General features: G+C 43.3%; 2 pseudogenes; one reads left to right on the top strand and one right to left on the bottom strand.

The window, feature by feature from the left end:
* Positions 1 to 801: 801 nt before the first annotated feature.
* Positions 802 to 3899, bottom strand: LOC116635264 (annotated as a pseudogene).
* A 7490-nt stretch (positions 3900 to 11389) lies between these two features.
* On the top strand, positions 11390 to 13324 carry LOC116635324 (annotated as a pseudogene).
* The last annotated feature ends 3711 nt before the right edge of the window (positions 13325 to 17035 follow it).

The following is a 17035-nucleotide window of genomic DNA, read 5'->3' as shown; positions in this document are numbered from 1 at the left end:
CTGAAGAATGGGAGAAGTTCAGGGTCTGAGGAGTGGGAGGGGGGTTGATGGCACGTTCTGTTACCTAAAGCCTTCTTTAGGAATAGGCACTTCCAGATTGGGGGCAGCTCAAGATGGCATTGGCAGAACTGGACCCAGCAAATCGAAGCCCCGGGAAGTGTACTGTAGCATGAAGAAAATGGCTTGGGACAGGGAGAGGTCGCCATACCAGGACGAACAGGAAGGAGGACCCTCCCTCAGGTGGAACTGAACAAGAATACCCCTCAGACTTTATCCCAGACTCAGGACCTGTGACTGAGAAGGGAGCAACTTCTGCAGCAGTTTCCCTCTGGATCCGTAGTCTTCTTGTCTCTGAAATGAGAGGACTGGGCTAGACAGCTCACAGGGGGCAAGTGGGTTATGGAGGGCAGCTCAACCTTGGAAGCCCAACATTCCCAAACCCTTCCACTGTACATCCTTGACCTCATGACCTTTCATCAGGAACACCTCCACCCCACTTCTATGTCTTCTACCATTTGTCTCAGTGTTTCCTTCCCTTTCAACGTACTAAGTACTACAATCTCGCTATCCCCTAAGGACACTGACTTTAATCTTCTCAAGAGCGGCTGTTCTTTCTTAAACACTCCTGGTTCTAAAGGATTTGGAGGAGAAAATGATGACCTCCTTCCTGCTCATTTCCCCTTTCCAGTCATGTCTCTGTCCTCCTCCCTCAAATGCCCATCTCCTCTGAAATGCAAGCCATCAGACTCTGCCACCTCTATATTGCAGTCATATCTACCCACAATCTGCCAATTCCTTCATTCACTGAAGATTCTTCACCTGGCTTACCATCTTGCCCTTTGCCTTTTCCAGCTGGGCAGTGTGAGCCACTGACTTAGGACCCAGGATGTTGCTTCCCCAATGACAGCAGATCTCACCATATCTATCATTGTAATTGGTCCTCATAGCTTCCACCAGCTTAGCCAAAGCTCCTTTGTCTTCCAAGTTAACCCGTGTGAAGGCAACAGTGGTGCAGGTCTTCCTGTGGACCAGATGCTCCAGCCTGGCCTTCCCTTTGATAATGCAGTAGCGAGCCCCCATCTTATGACACAGAGCAGGCAGGAAGACAACCCCAGCTCAGTGGGATCCACATCGTGTGCAGTCACTACCAGCTGAGCCTTCTTGTTTTCCACTAAGTTGGTAACAGTATTAACACCAGCTCGAAAGACAGGCGACCTCTTGGTGGGGACATTCCCTTTGCAGGCAGCTTTCTTTTCAGCCTGGGCCAACAATCTCTGCTTCTTCTCTTGCTGTCTCTGGTCTGTATTTGGGCCAGCTTAAGCAGTTGAGTAGCTGTTTGCAGGTCCAAGGCCTGGGTGAACTGGTTAATCACGGGAGGCACTTTTAGACGTTTATAGAGAATAGCTCTTTGCCATTGCAGCCGGATGTAGCAGGGCCATTTGACAAAGTGGTTGAGGTCCCTTTTGGGCTGAATGTCCTGTCCAATGCTAAAATTCCTGGTCCTTTTCTCAAACAGGGGATCAACCACCTTCTTGGCCTCCAGCTTCTTCACAACAGCAGGGACCGGGGCCAGCTTCTTCCCCTTAGCCTTCTTTCCTTTTGGGATCTTGGATCGCTGGAGGGGAGAGTGGTTTGCCAATCTTGCTGCCCATAACCCACTTTCTTTGCCTCCCTTCCACCTAGTTACAATGCTGTGGCCCCATCATTCTACCAATTCACTTCAGTCATCATCAACTCCCTTTCCTTTCTGTTCCTAAATCCTCTTACCTTGGAGAATCCCAACCCTAGTTAATTTAACTCTACGTATTTGTCACCCAAATCTGAGCAGCTTAATGTGGTGGGAGAAAAAAAAAAATAGATGTGTGTAGACTCATCTCACATCTAGTTTCTAATCGTGAATCTTATATGGGGACTCGCCATTATCTAGCAGTCTTACTAGATTTCTCCCATCAGTTTACTCCTCCATTCTCTGAAACACCATTTCCTACCTCCTTTTACATCAGAATTCCAGCATTCCTCCCTTTTCAGCCTTGACCATTTTTTGATTCCCTGAGAAATAGAAGAGCCACCTCACTTTCCAAATCTTCCAACCTACTTGCACTGCGTCATGTCCTGCGAAAATGCATGGCCCTCCTCTGCTCTTACTAGGGTCAACAACTGCTCAGTCTCTCTTCTCTGCTAAGTCACTCCCATATATAAAAAACAACTTCTCAGGGCGCCTGGGTGGCTCAGTCGTTAAGCGTCTGCCTTCAGCTCAGGTCATGATCCCAGAGTCCTGGGATCGAGCCCCGCATCGGGCTCCCTGCTTGGCGGGAAGCCTGCTTCTCCCTCTCCCACTCCCCCTGCTTGTATTCCCTCTCTCGCTGTGTCTCTGTCTGTCAAATAAATAAATAAAATCTTTAAAAAAAAAAAAAACTTCTCCTTGACCCCATGTTCCACTTCCACTGCAGCCAGTTTCTCTGCTTTCCTTTAGAGCAAAATTCTTCAGAAGAGCTGTCTGTGCTTGTGGTCCTCACCTGCCATTCTCTCTTTATCCAGTTCAGTCTGGTTTTATCTCCACAACTCCATGGATTCTGTTCTTGTGTAAATCACCAACGACCACCATTTTCCCTGATACAAAACCAATTTCCAAATAAGTGAGAACATGGTTAGCAAAATTGGAAAGCACAAGGAAATCTTAGTTTATGGGAAGAGTAAAAGAAAAACTTAGGTAAATGTTCCATCAAACATACTAAAATAGTGCAACATCTGCCTAACAAATTGGCAAATATTCTTAAAATATGAAAATTCTCATTGATAAGGGAGATATAAGCGAACAGTCACTCATACACTTGTGAAAGGCCTGGGTCAGCCTATTTATAGGAAAATTTGAGAACATGTATTAAAGGCCAGAAAAGTTTGACCCAAGAATTCTACTTCAAAGTTATTTTTCTTTTGGAATGAATTAGAACTAATCATTAAGATTAATGTAAAGGAGAGACTCCTGGGTGGCTCAGCTGGTTGAGAGTCAGACTTTTGGTTTCAGCTCAGGTCATGATCTCAAGCATGGAGTCTGCTTGAGATTCTCTCCCTCTCCCTCTGTACCTCCCTCCACCCTGCTCTCTCTCTAAAATAAACACATAAAATCTTTAAAAAAAAAAAAGATTAATGTAAAGGAAAGTCATGGCAGCAGTATTGAAACAGTAAAAAATTGTTAATAATCTAAAGGTCAGGCTAAATAATAAAGAATGAATCAACTGATTATGAACACTCACAACGTAGAATATTATACAGTCTTTGAGCTCTGTAAGCCTCTTAAATGAGAACATTCTCCCAGGTATGACAGGGTAATGAGTATATTCTTATACTATATATACTATATATATAGTATGATTCTAATTTTGTATCATGTTTATGTATATACAAAACTTGGGCTCATTATTATCTATTATACACATTTACCTATTATATGTAGAAACTAAATGATGATAATCTCCTTATAAATTATAGCTGTTTTCCTCCTTTAAAACTTATTTTTAGGGGCATCTGGGTGGCTCAGTCCATTAAGCATCTGCCTTTGGCTTGGGTCATGATCCCAGGGTCCTGGAATTGAGCCCCATGTCGGGGTCCCTGCTTGGCATGGAGCCTGTTTCTTCCTCTCCCTCTGCCTCTCCCCTGCTTGTGCTCACTCTCTCTCTCAAATAAATAAATAAAATCTTTAAAAAATCATTTAAAACTTCTTTTTAGATGTTCTTAGATACCTGAAAGAGTCAGTGTGATATGAAATGTCATTGGGGAAAACTCCCTCTGAGCTCCATGTGTCTACTCTTATCTATTGGGGTATCTCAGTCCTTCCTTTCATTGCCAAGTTATTAGAAATAGGAGGCCATGCTCACTGTACTCACTTGGTCCACCTCCATTCACTCCCTGTGCCATAGCTGTTTCCTCACTCTTGTCCTAATATTGCTATTAAGGAGAGCAATTTTCAAATCAAAGTGCCACCTCTAGGTTCTTCCTTGAACCCATGGCATTTTATACTGTTTTCCATTATTTAATTCTCCAAAATCTGTGCTCCTTTGCTTTTCAGGGCACTGACCACTCCTGGCTTTCTTCCAACACAGTGTTTGCTTCTTCAGTCCATCCCACTTACGTGGGTCCATCCGTGCTTCTTTTTTCTTCTCATGTTGCACACATTACCTGAATTTTTAATTCCAGTGGAAGCTTTACCATGAAACCTGTAAAGTTCATCCTTTATGGCCTCTCACTCGCAATTTGCATGGGCTCCTTTGAAGGCCCTGGGGAGGACCCTACTATTAAAGGATATATTTTTTTTAAGTAAAAGTATGACTTTCATACAAATATGAAATAAACATGTTAAAGATTTTATTTTAAGCATAGTGAGGGAACCAGGCAGATGTTATATCTAGTTCAAAGGAAAAAAACAAAGGACAGACTCATTTATAGATCAGGAATATTGAAATGAATGCACAAATGGAGACAAAGCTCCCTCCACTGGGCAGAATTCATTTGCATTTCAACATATAAAAATTATCTTGTGGGGCACTGGGTGGCTCAGTCTGTTGGGCATCTGCCTTCGGCTCAGGTCGTGATCCCAGGATCCTGGGATCGAGCTCCACGTCAGGCTCCTCATTCAGTGGGAAGTCTGCTTCTCCCTCTGCCTCTGTCCCTCCCCCCGCTTGCTCTCTTTCTCCCGCGCTCTCTCTCAGATAAATAAATAAAATCTTTAAAAAATAAAAAATAAAAGTAAATAAAAATAAATTAAAATTATCTTGCATTGCTATCAGTTGTCTACAATTCAGAGTTGTTAAATAGCTCCCACACAATCAGAATCAGCTAATGCAGAAGATTTGTTTTGGGTAATAGTTTTCTATGAAGCACAGATTTTTCTCTACAAGTGAGCAGTGTACACATAATTATCTCTTATATTTAATAAAACAGACAAAAGATAGCTTGACTGCACTTGGTTAAGGCAGCTCTCTTCCCACTTGGAGTTTGCACATCTCTGTCAGAGGCTCAGGGGTGGCCATTGACATTTTGGGGGACCCAACTAAGAGAATATTGAGCTGGGAATCCAACTTAGATTGGATTTAACAGGATATATTTATGTGGTTCCTCATCACCTCTGAGTATAACTAAGTCATTGCTAACTGTCATGGTACAGGGATGGCTTCCAGCAATAGTCTTACCTACCTAACATGAAGCCAAGGTGCAGGGCCCAACCCAAAATTCAGGCTATTCCATGGCAGCATCTAACAATTTGCCACCGAGTATCTTAAATAATATTTAAGATTGATTACTGGATCCCCAGATCTTACCCCTCAAATGAAAGAAGCATGATATAGGTTTTCTCATATTTGACAACAATTTGACAAATCTCAAGAATCTGCAAAACACATTATAAGGCATAATGAGCTGTGGTGCTGAAAGAAATTTTTCTGAATTATCAGTAATGAAAAAGTTTTGATCAACCATGCTAGAAGGAAGATTGAACTACCTCTCTATTCTCTCTGTAGAAAACATTTTTTTTAAAGATTTTTATTTATTTGAGAGAGGGAAGAGTGTACATGCAGGAGCGGGGGTGGGGGGCAGGGGCAGAGGGAGAGGAAGAAGCGGATTCCCCGCCGAGCAGGGAGCCCAATGAGGGGCTCGATCCCAGGACCCTGGGATCATGACCTGAGCTGAAGGCAGATGCTTAACGACTGAGCCACCCAGGCACCCTGTAGAAAACATCTTAAACATTGTTATATGAAGAAGTAATCAGAGTATATGCAGCAGAAAATGTGGGGGGTACGTTTTTATAAAAGTGCTGTGGACAGTACAAATTATGTATTATTTTTGAAGATCTTGTGATGTTTGTGGTATTTTTCAGCTTTTTCAAATTATAGTTTATTATGATTTCCTGTAACATGCTAAAGAAATATTCCTTTTTAACATAATTTTGTATTTGTTGTTCTGTATCTTTTTTCTCTTAAAGAGGGCCCCCAAATGGAATAAACTTCAGACCCACAAATCTGCATCCAACACTGACTTCCAACTGGAATCATATAGTATGTAGCTTTTCAGACTGGCTTCTTTCACTTCATACACATTTAAGGTTTATCCATGTCTTTTTGTGGCTTGATAGCTCATTTCTTTTTATTGCTAAGTAATACTCCATTGTCTGGATGTACCACAGTTTGTTTACCCATTCGCCTATTGAAGGACATCCTGTTTTGGCAGTTAAGAGAGGGGCTGCTATAAACATTGGCATGCAGGTTTTTGTTTGTTTGTTTGTTTGTTTTTAAAGATTTTTTTTTTTTTTTATTTGAGAGAGAGAGAATGAGAGAGAGCAAGCACATGAGAGAGGGGAGGGTCAGAGGGAGAAGCAGACTCCCTGCTGAGCAGGGAGCCCGATGCGGGACTCGATCCAGGGACTCCAGGATCATGACCTGAGCCGAAGGCAGTCGCTTAACCAACTGAGCCACCCAGGCGCCCTGGCATGCAGGTTTTTGTATGGACATTTGAGTAAGTGCCAAGGAGCACAACTGCAGGATCATATGGTAAGAATATGGTTAGTTTTGTAAGAAACTACCAAACTGTCTTCCAGGTGTCTGTACTGATTTGCATTCCCACTAACAATGAACAAGCGTTCCTGTTGCTCCACATCCTTGCCAGCATTGGACGTTATCACTGTTTTGGTTTTAGTCATTCTAATAGGTGTATGGTGGTATCTCATTGCTGTTTTAATCTGCATTTCCCTAATGACATATGATGCTGAGCATATCTTTATATGCTTACTTGCCACCTGTATATCTTCTTTGGTGACTGGATGACCACCATGTACGGGCTGTCAACTCCAAGCCTATAGGAGTCTAACTATTGTCACATCTCAAGTGACCAGTGAGTGGGCCCTTGTGAACAGTGCTGCGGCCACAAGGGGTCAGGGATGAAATGGGTCCCCAGTCTATCAAACCAACACCATCCTTAAGAGATGCCTCCTGAATGTGAGTAAATTACAAACCTACTACTGGTCAAGTGGTTGTCCCATTGCCAACACCTAGAGTGGGACAATGCCTGTCCCTAAAATAAGAAGGGTGGCTCCCATCCACCGAGGGTCTAAACGCTCAGTAAAGCCCTTTCCATTCGCTATTTTCTTTATTTCTCACAGCAGCTACTATAGTTTCCACTTTGCAGGTGAGGACCCTGAGTTTGAGAGAGGTGAAATAACCCACCCAAGTTCATGGTGATGCCAGGACTTTGTGACCAGGTGCTGGACGGGGCCCCCCCTTCCCCTTGTTACCGATGTGGTTCTCTGTGCTGCAGAACTAACAGCAACACTGGACTCCCAGCGTGTGGCCACTTTCGGCATGCCCCACGCACCGCACTGTTTGAGCCCCGTGGCAGTCCCGGGAGGTAAGGCAGGGCAGGGCTCAGGGCCTTGGTTTGCTTGGAAGTGGCAAACCCAGAAGCCAGGGGGACCCAGGAGAGGAGATGGGTTTCAGGGATGTCAGGGAGACGCAGCGTCCCGGCACAGAGTAGATGAGAAATGGGACCCCGGAGGAGAGACAGCTTCACTTGGTGAGGAGGTGGCAGGATCTGAATTAGGGCCTCTGAGAGCTGGGATTTCTGGGCCTCAGCCCACAGAGTTCTTTCCTGAAGGCTAGATGGCAAGATCTGGGAGAGAGGAGGAGAAAAGCTCTCCCTGGATTCACCAACACCAAAATAGAGAAAGGTCTTGAGCACAGGTTGAATCAGACCTCCCTGGGTTTTGGGCTCCTTTCTGGCCTCAGGCAAGTTGCTGATTCTGAGAGGCAGAACCTCCAAATTCCTCTCCAGCTCCAGTTCCACCAAGAAGCCTTCCAGATCCCCACTGGCATGTTTTCCCCTCTGGATTTCTTAGCTTGAGCTATTACCACCTACCCCTGTCTCCCTCTGGGCATGTCTCTTGCTTCTCACCCTCACCCTGGCTTCCTGCACCTGCCATGGAACCAGTCTCCCAACCTTTGGCCATCCCTGCTCCCTTATCACCCACCCACCAGGAGGTCCCTGCGGGCAGGACAAATGGGCTCTGAGGGAGGGGGAGGGGCCTTGGAGCTCAGCCCAGAGGCTTGGCTTTGGTGGGTGGGTGATGAGGGAGCAAGGATGGCCCATGTCCATGTTGCTCATTGCAGTATACCTTGCACCTTGAACAGTGCCTGGCTCATAGAGGCATTCGAGAAAGATTTGTTCTAGGGCAGACAATGCATAGAGTGAACTGATGGCAGATGAAAGCAAAACCGTCATTAGTTGAAATTTATCTTGCTTACAAAATTCTAAATACCTTACATAGATTTATTTGTTCATTTTCAACTATGTATTGTTTGTTTCATGCTGGACACTTTAGGCACTGGGAATGGGGCAGTGAATGAGCCCAAAAGGGGAGGAGATTAAAAAATGACAACTAAATAAACAAGATAACTTAAGCTAGTGATAAATGCTAATAAAAAATGAGAAAAAAAACAAAAATTTAACAAATATTTGGATATTTGACCATTGAATAAACTAATGAAGAAATAAAATGGCATTGCCAAAGCCTCGAGTCTGAGAGGGTAACAATGGAAGCATCCCTGGCGGGCATGAGGAGGCTGCTAAGGGAGGCCAGTTGGCAGGGAAAAAAGAGAAGATGGGTTCAGTTTTACAGCATGTTAAGTTTGGTGGTGGCAGGGATTCCTGGAGCATTGATAAATAGGAAAATGAACTTCTAGGTTCATGGTCATATATACAGACACATGTATATCCGGCATGATCAAGAATAAAAATACTTAAAGCCAGAGAGAAAAGAACCCAAACGAGTAGGGAGTGGCTCCTCACAACCAGAGGGTGCTACGTGGCCTGTGTCCCAACCGGGCAAACCGCCCCACCCACCAAAGGCTCACACCGGGCCAGTCCTGTGTCTCTCCCGCACTCTCTCCTCCTCTGAGGTTGGCTTCTGCCCGCCTCTTGGCCAGCCCTGCTTTAGGAAAAATGTCCTGGAGGGAGATCTTTTCAGGAGAGTTGACGTTGTTGTTTCGTGGAAGGTGTAACAATAGCAAACAGTGCTGGAATCCCGAGGCGGCCTGTTTCTCTGGGATTCTGCTGGAATTGGCTGAGAACCTTGACGTGCTGGCACCTGCCCAACCCTCCTTGCACGAGGGGCGTGGGACAGTGTGTTCTGGGTGGGTCCCGCACCCTCTCGCTCCTCATTCCCACGACAAACCTGAACATGGTGGGCACATTCCTAAACTGAGTTCCCAAACCTGCTGAGCAGATCTCAGTCCAGGCTAGAGGGCCCCTCCTACCCCATTCTTACCAAGCACTCGTCCCTGGGCCAGCCCCTCACAGATCACAGTGACTCATCTGGCAGAAGGTGGTCCGTGGGGCTGTTGAAATCCCAGGCAGTATGGTCTCTCCCTGCCCGGAACACAGTGTGAGCAATAAAAAATTTCAGACTCAGTGACAGCAGAGCCCAGAGAAAGTACTCTGGCTGTAGCCTTCTGTAGCGAGGATGTTATCTATGATAGCCATTTTAAAACATGTTGGGAATGCTGGGCTGTAAAAGTTGCCAAGATAAGCCTCAGTCACTAAAATCAAAGTTGACGTCTTTTGAATGAAGCACCAGGAAGTTACCCCACCCAAGAAAACAAAGTTATTGTCAGGCCACCTGTCCTAGCAGGCCCCAAAAGGGCTTGGTTGAGCAGAAAGTGCATTCACATCACAGAACCCACCAGGCATAAATGTGTGACTACCCAGCCAAAACCATGCGTCTGGATGACTTTGGACTAAAGAGCTCACGTTCACATTTCTCAATTTTGCTGGAAGTATTTGTTCCTAAACCCAGCTCCAAACTCCATACATCTTCCTCTTAAAGCGCTACCTTCTCAATCTGCTCATTTCTTCCAGAAGTACCTTCATTCTAGTACTAGGCTGGGCACAGAGGGTCAAGAGTAAATGTAAGTCATAACCCTGCCTTAAAAAAATAAATCATAGTCTTGGGGGGGTAGATCAACACTGGAAATGGTGAGTTAATTGGAAAGACTATAACAGTTTTAAACTGTCCTAGACAATGCCTAAATGAAACTACCACTTCCTGAATACGAAGAATTAGCAAGAATTAGAAAGAATGAGCCAACATACCCAAATCCTTTGCAGGTGGGAACATGGCCCCCACTCCAATGAAGAATGCTACAGGTCAGGCATGAAGTTAGTCCCCAGATGGACTTGGCTTATGTCCCTGAACATAGCGCACCTCCACACCATCTACTATTCATTCCTCGCTCTGAATGCATACAGTGTTTGTGTTGAGGAGAGGGCAATATGAAAGAATATAGGAAGTCCATCCCTATCAAAATGCCAACAGCATTTTTCATAGAACTGGAACAAACTAAACCAAAATTTGTATGGAACTACAAAAGAGGCCAAATAGCCAAAACAATCTTGAAAAAGAAAAACAGGGGCACCTGGGTGGCTCAGTCAGTTAAGCATCTGCCTTCGGCTCAGGTCATGATCCCCGAGTCCTGAGATCGAGCCCCGCACCGGGCTCCCTGCTCAGTGGGGAGCCTGCTTCTCCCTCTTCCTCTCCCTTCTCCCCCCCCCCCCCAGCTTGTGCTTGCTCTCTCTCTCTCGCTCACTCTCTCTCTTTCTCAAATAAATAAAAAAACAAAAACAAAACTGGAGGTATCACAATTCCAGATTTCAACTTATACTACAAAGCTGTAGGGGCGCCTGGGTAGCTCAGTCGTTAAGCATCTGCCTTCAGCTCAGGTTATGATCCCAGGTTCCTGGGATCGAGCCTGCATCAGGCTCCCTGCTCCGCGAGAAGCCTGCTTCTCCCTCTGCCTGCTGCTCCCCCTGCTTGTGTTCCCTCTCTCTCTCTGTGTCAAATAAATAAATAAAAATCTTAAAAAAAAAACATTCAAAGCTGTAGGAATCAGAAAAGTATGGTACTGGCACAAAAATAGACACATAGATCAATAGAACAGAATAGAGAGCCCAGAAATAAACAAACAATTATATGGTCAATTAATTTTTGACAAAGGAGGCAAGAGTATGCAATGGGAAAAAGACAGTCTCTTCAACAAATGGTGTTGGGAAAACTGGACAGCTACATGCAAAAGAATGAAACTGGACCACTTTCTTACAACATCTACAAAAATAAACTCACAATGGATTAAAGATAGGAGCATCTGGGTGGCTCAGTCAGTTAAGCATCTGACTCTTGATTTCAGCTCAGGTCATGATCAGGTTGTGAGATCAAGCCCCGTGTCGGGCTCCATGCTGAGTGGAGATTCTCTGTCTCCTTCTCCTTCTCTCCCTCTCTTAAAAAAAAAAAAAAAAAAGGTTGTGGAGATCTACTCGTCTTGCTGCCAATGAAGACAAGCTTCTCTCTTCAAGTCCATCATCTCCAGAACCAGCTAGTCTTCCTACAGAAGATGTGAGTCCAAACTCAAATGGTCCAAAACCTGCAGAGGTGGTGCTAGATGATGACAGAGAAGATCTTTTTGCAGAAGCCACAGAAGAAGTTTCTCTGGATAGTCCAGAAAGGGAACCTATCCTGTCTTCAGAACCTTCTCCTGCAGTCACACCTGTGACCCCTACTACACTCATTGCTCCCAGAATTGAATCAAAGAGTATGTCTGCTCCTGTGATCTTCGATAGATCCAGGGAGGAGATTGAAGAAGAAGCAAATGGAGATGTTTTTGATATAGAAATTGGTGTATCAGATCCAGAGAAAGTTGGTGATGGCATGAATGCTTACATGGCTTATAGAGTAACAACAAAGACTTCTCTTTCCATGTTCAGTAAGAGTGAATTTTCAGTGGGCGCCTGGGTGGCTCAGTTGGTTAAGCGACTGCCTTCGGCTCAGGTCATGATCCTGGAGTCCCTGGATCGAGTCCCGCATCGGGCTCCCTGCTCGGCAGGGAGTCTGCTTCTCCCTCTGACCCTCCCCCCTCATGTGCTTGCTCTCTCATTCTCTCTCTCTCAAATAAATAAATAAATAAATCTTTAAAAAAAAAAAAAAGAGTGAATTTTCAGTGAAAGAAGATTCAGTGACTTTCTCGGTTTGCATAGCAAGTTAGCAAGCAAGTATTTACATGTTGGTTATATTGTACCACCAGCTCCAGAAAAGAGTATAGTAGGCATGACCAAGGTCAAAGTGGGTAAAGAAGATTCATCATCCACTGAATTCGTAGAAAAACGGAGAGCAGCTCTTGAAAGGTATCTTCAAAGAACAGTAAAGCATCCAACTTTACTACAGGATCCTGATTTAAGGCAGTTCCTGGAAAGTTCAGAGCTGCCTAGAGCAGTTAACACACAGGCTCTGAGTGGAGCAGGAATATTGAGGATGGTGAACAAGGCTGCCGACGCTGTCAACAAAATGACAATCAAGATGAATGAATCGGATGCATGGTTTGAAGAAAAGCAGCAGCAATTTGAAAATCTGGACCAGCAACTTAGGAAACTTCATGCTAGTGTCGAAGCCTTGGTCTGTCATAGAAAAGAGCTTTCAGCCAACACAGCTGCCTTTGCTAAAAGTGCCGCCATGTTAGGTAACTCAGAGGACCATACTGCTCTATCTAGAGCTTTGTCTCAGCTCGCGGAGGTGGAGGAGAAGATAGACCAGTTACATCAAGAACAAGCTTTTGCTGACTTTTATATGTTTTCAGAACTACTTAGTGACTACATTCGTCTTATTGCCGCAGTGAAAGGTGTGTTTGACCATCGAATGAAGTGCTGGCAGAAATGGGAAGATGCTCAAATTACTTTGCTCAAAAAACGTGAAACTGAGGCAAAAATGATGATTGCTAATAAACCAGATAAAATACAGCAAGCTAAAAATGAAATAAGAGAGTGGGAGGCAAAAGTACAACAAGGAGAAAGAGATTTTGAACAGATCTCTAAAACAATTCGAAAAGAAGTGGGAAGATTTGAGAAAGAACGAGTGAAAGATTTTAAAACTGTTATTATCAAGTACTTAGAATCATTAGTATAAACACAGCAACAGCTGATAAAATACTGGGAGGCATTCTTGCCTGAAGCCAAAGCCATTGCCTAGCAAGAAGATTTCTGTTACGAAGATCTTGGATGTTTGTTCCAGTTACGCTGAATTCCACAGTGAAATCATTTAAAACCATCTAAATAAACCACTCTATATTTTATGAATTACATGTGGTTTTTTTATATACATATATATGTATATATATATACTCTGACATTTTATTACAAGCTGCATGTCCTGACCCTCTCTGAATTAAGCGGACTGTGGCATGACATTCTGCAGTACTTTGCTGAATTGAACACTATTGTGTCTTAAATACTTGCACTAAAAAGTGCATTGCAAGGCCAGAAAATTTTACAGTATTTTTTCTTTACAATACATTCTGTAGTTTGTTCGCCCTCTTTATGGAGTGAGTTATCAATGCATTGATTAATGTTCACTTACACATTCCTGTACAGAAATTATGATTTCGTGATTACAGTAATAAAACGATATTCCTTGTGAAAAGAAAAAAAAAAAAAATTAAGGACCTAAATCTCAAACCATAAACTCAAACCATAAAATTCCTAGGAGAGAGCACAGGGAATAATTTCTCTGATATCAGCCATAACAACATCTTTCTAGATATGTCTCCTGAAGCAAGGGAAACAAAAGCAAAAATAAAAATAAACTATTGGGACTACATCAAAATAAAAAGTTTCTGCACAGCAAAGGAAACAATCAACAAAACCTAGTAAATGGGAGAAGATATTTGCAAATGACACATATGATTAAGAGTTAGTATCCAGGGGAACCTGGGTGGCTCAGTCGTTAAGTGTCTGCCCTCGCCTCGGGTCATGATCCCAGGGTCCTGGGATCGAGCCCCGCATCGGGCTTCCTGCTCCGCGGGAAGCCTGCTTCTCCCTCTCCCACTCCCCCTGCTTGTGTTCCTGCTCTCGCTATCTCTCTCTCTGTCAAATAAATAAATAAATAAAATCTTTAAAAAAAAAAAGAACTACTTAAAAAAAAAAAGAGTTAGTATCCAAAATACATAAAGAACTTACAAAACATCAAAAAAAACCCCCAAATAATCCAATTAAAAAACGGAGAAGCCATGATCAGACATTTCTCCAAAGAAGACATGCAGATAGCCAACAGACACATGAAAACACGCTCACCATCACTCATCAACAGGAAATGCAAATCAAAACCACCATGAGGGGGCACCTGGCTGGCTCAATGGAGCATGTGACTCTTGATCTCGGGGTTGTGGGTTTGAACCCCATGTTGGGTATAAAGATTACTTAAAAAAAATAAAATCTTAAAAAAACCACATCTGTCAGAATGGCTAAAATCAACAACACAAGAAACAACAAGTGTTGGCAAGGATGTGGAGAAAGGGGGACCCTCTTGCACTGTTGGTGGGAATGCAAACTGGTGCAGCCACTCTAGTAAACAATATGGAGGTTCCTCAAAAAATTAAAAATAGGGGGCGCCTGGGTGGCTCAGTTGGTTGAATGTCCGACTCTTGATTTTGGCTCAGGTCATGATCTCACGATTCTGGGATCGAGCCCTGCATTAGGCTCGGTGCTAAGTGTGGAGTCTGTTTATCCCCCTCCCTCTGCTGCTCCCCCTGCACTCACACTCTCTCTCTCTCAAATAAATAATCTTTTTACAAAAATTAAACACAGAACTACCATATGATCCAGTAATCACACTATTAGGTATTTACCCAAAGAATAAGAAAACACTAATTCGAAAGGATACATGCCCCCTATGTTTATTTTTATTTATTTATTTATTTTTAAAGATTTTATTTTTAAGTAAGCCCCACACCCAACATGGGACTCAAACCCACAATCCCGAGATCGAGTCACACACTCCACAGACTGAGTCAGGCAGGCACCCCCACCCCATGTTTATTACAGCATTATTTACAATAGCCAAATCATGGAATTAGCCCAAGTGTCCATTGACAGATGAATGGATAAGAAGATGTGGTGTATATACAATGGAATATTACTCAGTCATCAAAAAGAATAAAATCTTGCCATTTGCAACAACTTGGATGGATCTAGAGAGTATAATGCTAAGGGAAATAAGTCAGAGAAAGAGAAATACCATATGATTTCACTCATATGTGGAATTTAAGAAACAAAATAGACAAAGGGGAAGAAAGAGACAAACCAAAAACAGACTCTTCTTTGTAGAGAGCAAACTGATGGTTACCAGAGGAGGGGTGGGTGGGGGGATGGGTGAAATAGGGGATGGGGATTAAGAGTACACTTGTCATGATGAGCACTGGGTGATGTATGGAATTGTTGAATCACTATATTGTACGCCTGAAACTAATATAACACTGTATGTTAACTACCCTGGAATTAAAAAAAAAAAAAAAGGATATAGAAAGTCCATAATGAGAAAACAAAGCCCACAAATTTATATACAAAAAGACAACAGTAAATTATTTTTATAGGAAGCACAACTATGGAGGAGGTCCCTCCGTGGAAATGGCCCAGAGAAGGCCTCAGGGAACTGGTAATTCAATGAACACACAAAATTAAGCTTAAAGAAAGATAATCTTATTTGATGGTTTTTTACAATCAAGAAAATAACATACTTTTAAAATTACTAATTTCTATAATAAAGGAGTTTGAGGGGCGCCAGTCAGCAGAGCATGTGGCTCGATCTTAGGGTTATGAGTTCGAGCCCCACATTTGGTGTAGAGATTACTTAAAAATAAAATCTTTAGGGGCGCCTGGGTGGCTCAGTCATTAAGGGACTGCCTTCGGCTCAGGTCATGGTCCCAGGGTCCTGGAATTGAGCCCCACATCGGGCTCCCTGCTTGGCGGGAAGCCTGCTTCTCCCTCTCCCACTCCGCCGGCTTGTGTTCCCTCTCTCGCGGTGTCTCTCTCTGTCAAATAAAGAAAAAAAATCTTTAAAAAAAATTAAAAAATAAAACAAAATCTTTAAAAAAAAAAAAAAAGAAGGGGTGCCTGGGTGGCTCAGTCAGTTAAGCACCTGCCTTTAACTCAGGTCATGATCCCGGGGTCCTGGGATCAAGCTTCGTGTCAGGCTCCCTGCTCAGTGGGGAATCTTCTTCTCCCTCTCCCGCTGCTCCTCCCCCCACTCGCTGATCTCTCTCTCTCTCTCTAAGTAAATTAAAAAAAAAAAAAAATTATTTGGAAAAGAGGTCCTAAGCTTCACCAGACTGCTAAGACAGCGCTGGTACAAAAAAATTTAAAAATAAAATAATAAAAAAAAAAGGTTGAGATGGGGGGCCTGGGTGGCTCAGTAGGTTAAGCATCCTACTCTTGATTTCAGCTCAGGTCATGATCTCAGGGTCTTGGGATCAAGCCTCATGTCAGGCCCTGAGCTCAGCAGGGACTCTGCTTGAGGATTTCTCTCCCTCTCCCTCTGCCCCTCCCCATGCTTGTGCTCTCTATCTCTCTCTCTCTCCAAAATAAATAAATCTTTTAAAAAATGGTTAAGATGGTAAGTTTAATGTTATGTTTTTTTTACCACAATTGAAAAAAAAAAGATATAGCAGATTAAAGTTCAACAACTGAAAAATATAAAAACTAAAAATTAAGAACTTAATAGATAAGTTTAAGAACAGGGTAGACACAACTTAAGAGAGATTTTGTGAACTGGAGGATAGGTTTAAAAAAATCCAAAAATGAAGCTCAGAAAGACAGAAGATGGAAATGTAGAAGCAAAGGTAGGAGATATAGATGATACATGAGAAGATCTAGCTTACACTTAATAAGACTCCTAAGAAGAGAGAGGCAGAAGCAGTATTTTAAAAGATAGTGACTGGGGTGCCTGGCTCATTCAGTCCATAGAGCATTTGACTTTTGATCTTGGGGTTGTGAGTTCAAGCCCCACACTGGGTGTAGTACTCACTTGGGGAAAAACAAAAAAGAAGATACTGAAATTTTTCCAAAATTTTTGGAAAATGACCAGAGGCAGTTTTACCAGGAAGCCAATGAGGGCTATCTTCTATCTCCTTCAGGAAAGGAGTCAGCCTCGCCCTGGTGGTGGTCCTGAAGCTGCAGGTGG

Source organism: Phoca vitulina, unplaced genomic scaffold, assembly GCF_004348235.1.
Source record: "Phoca vitulina isolate PV1807 unplaced genomic scaffold, GSC_HSeal_1.0 scaffold10, whole genome shotgun sequence".
Taxonomy (NCBI): domain Eukaryota; kingdom Metazoa; phylum Chordata; class Mammalia; order Carnivora; family Phocidae; genus Phoca; species Phoca vitulina.
The sequence above is the reverse complement of the archived record's forward strand: the minus strand, read 5'-3'. Positions and strand labels throughout refer to the sequence as shown.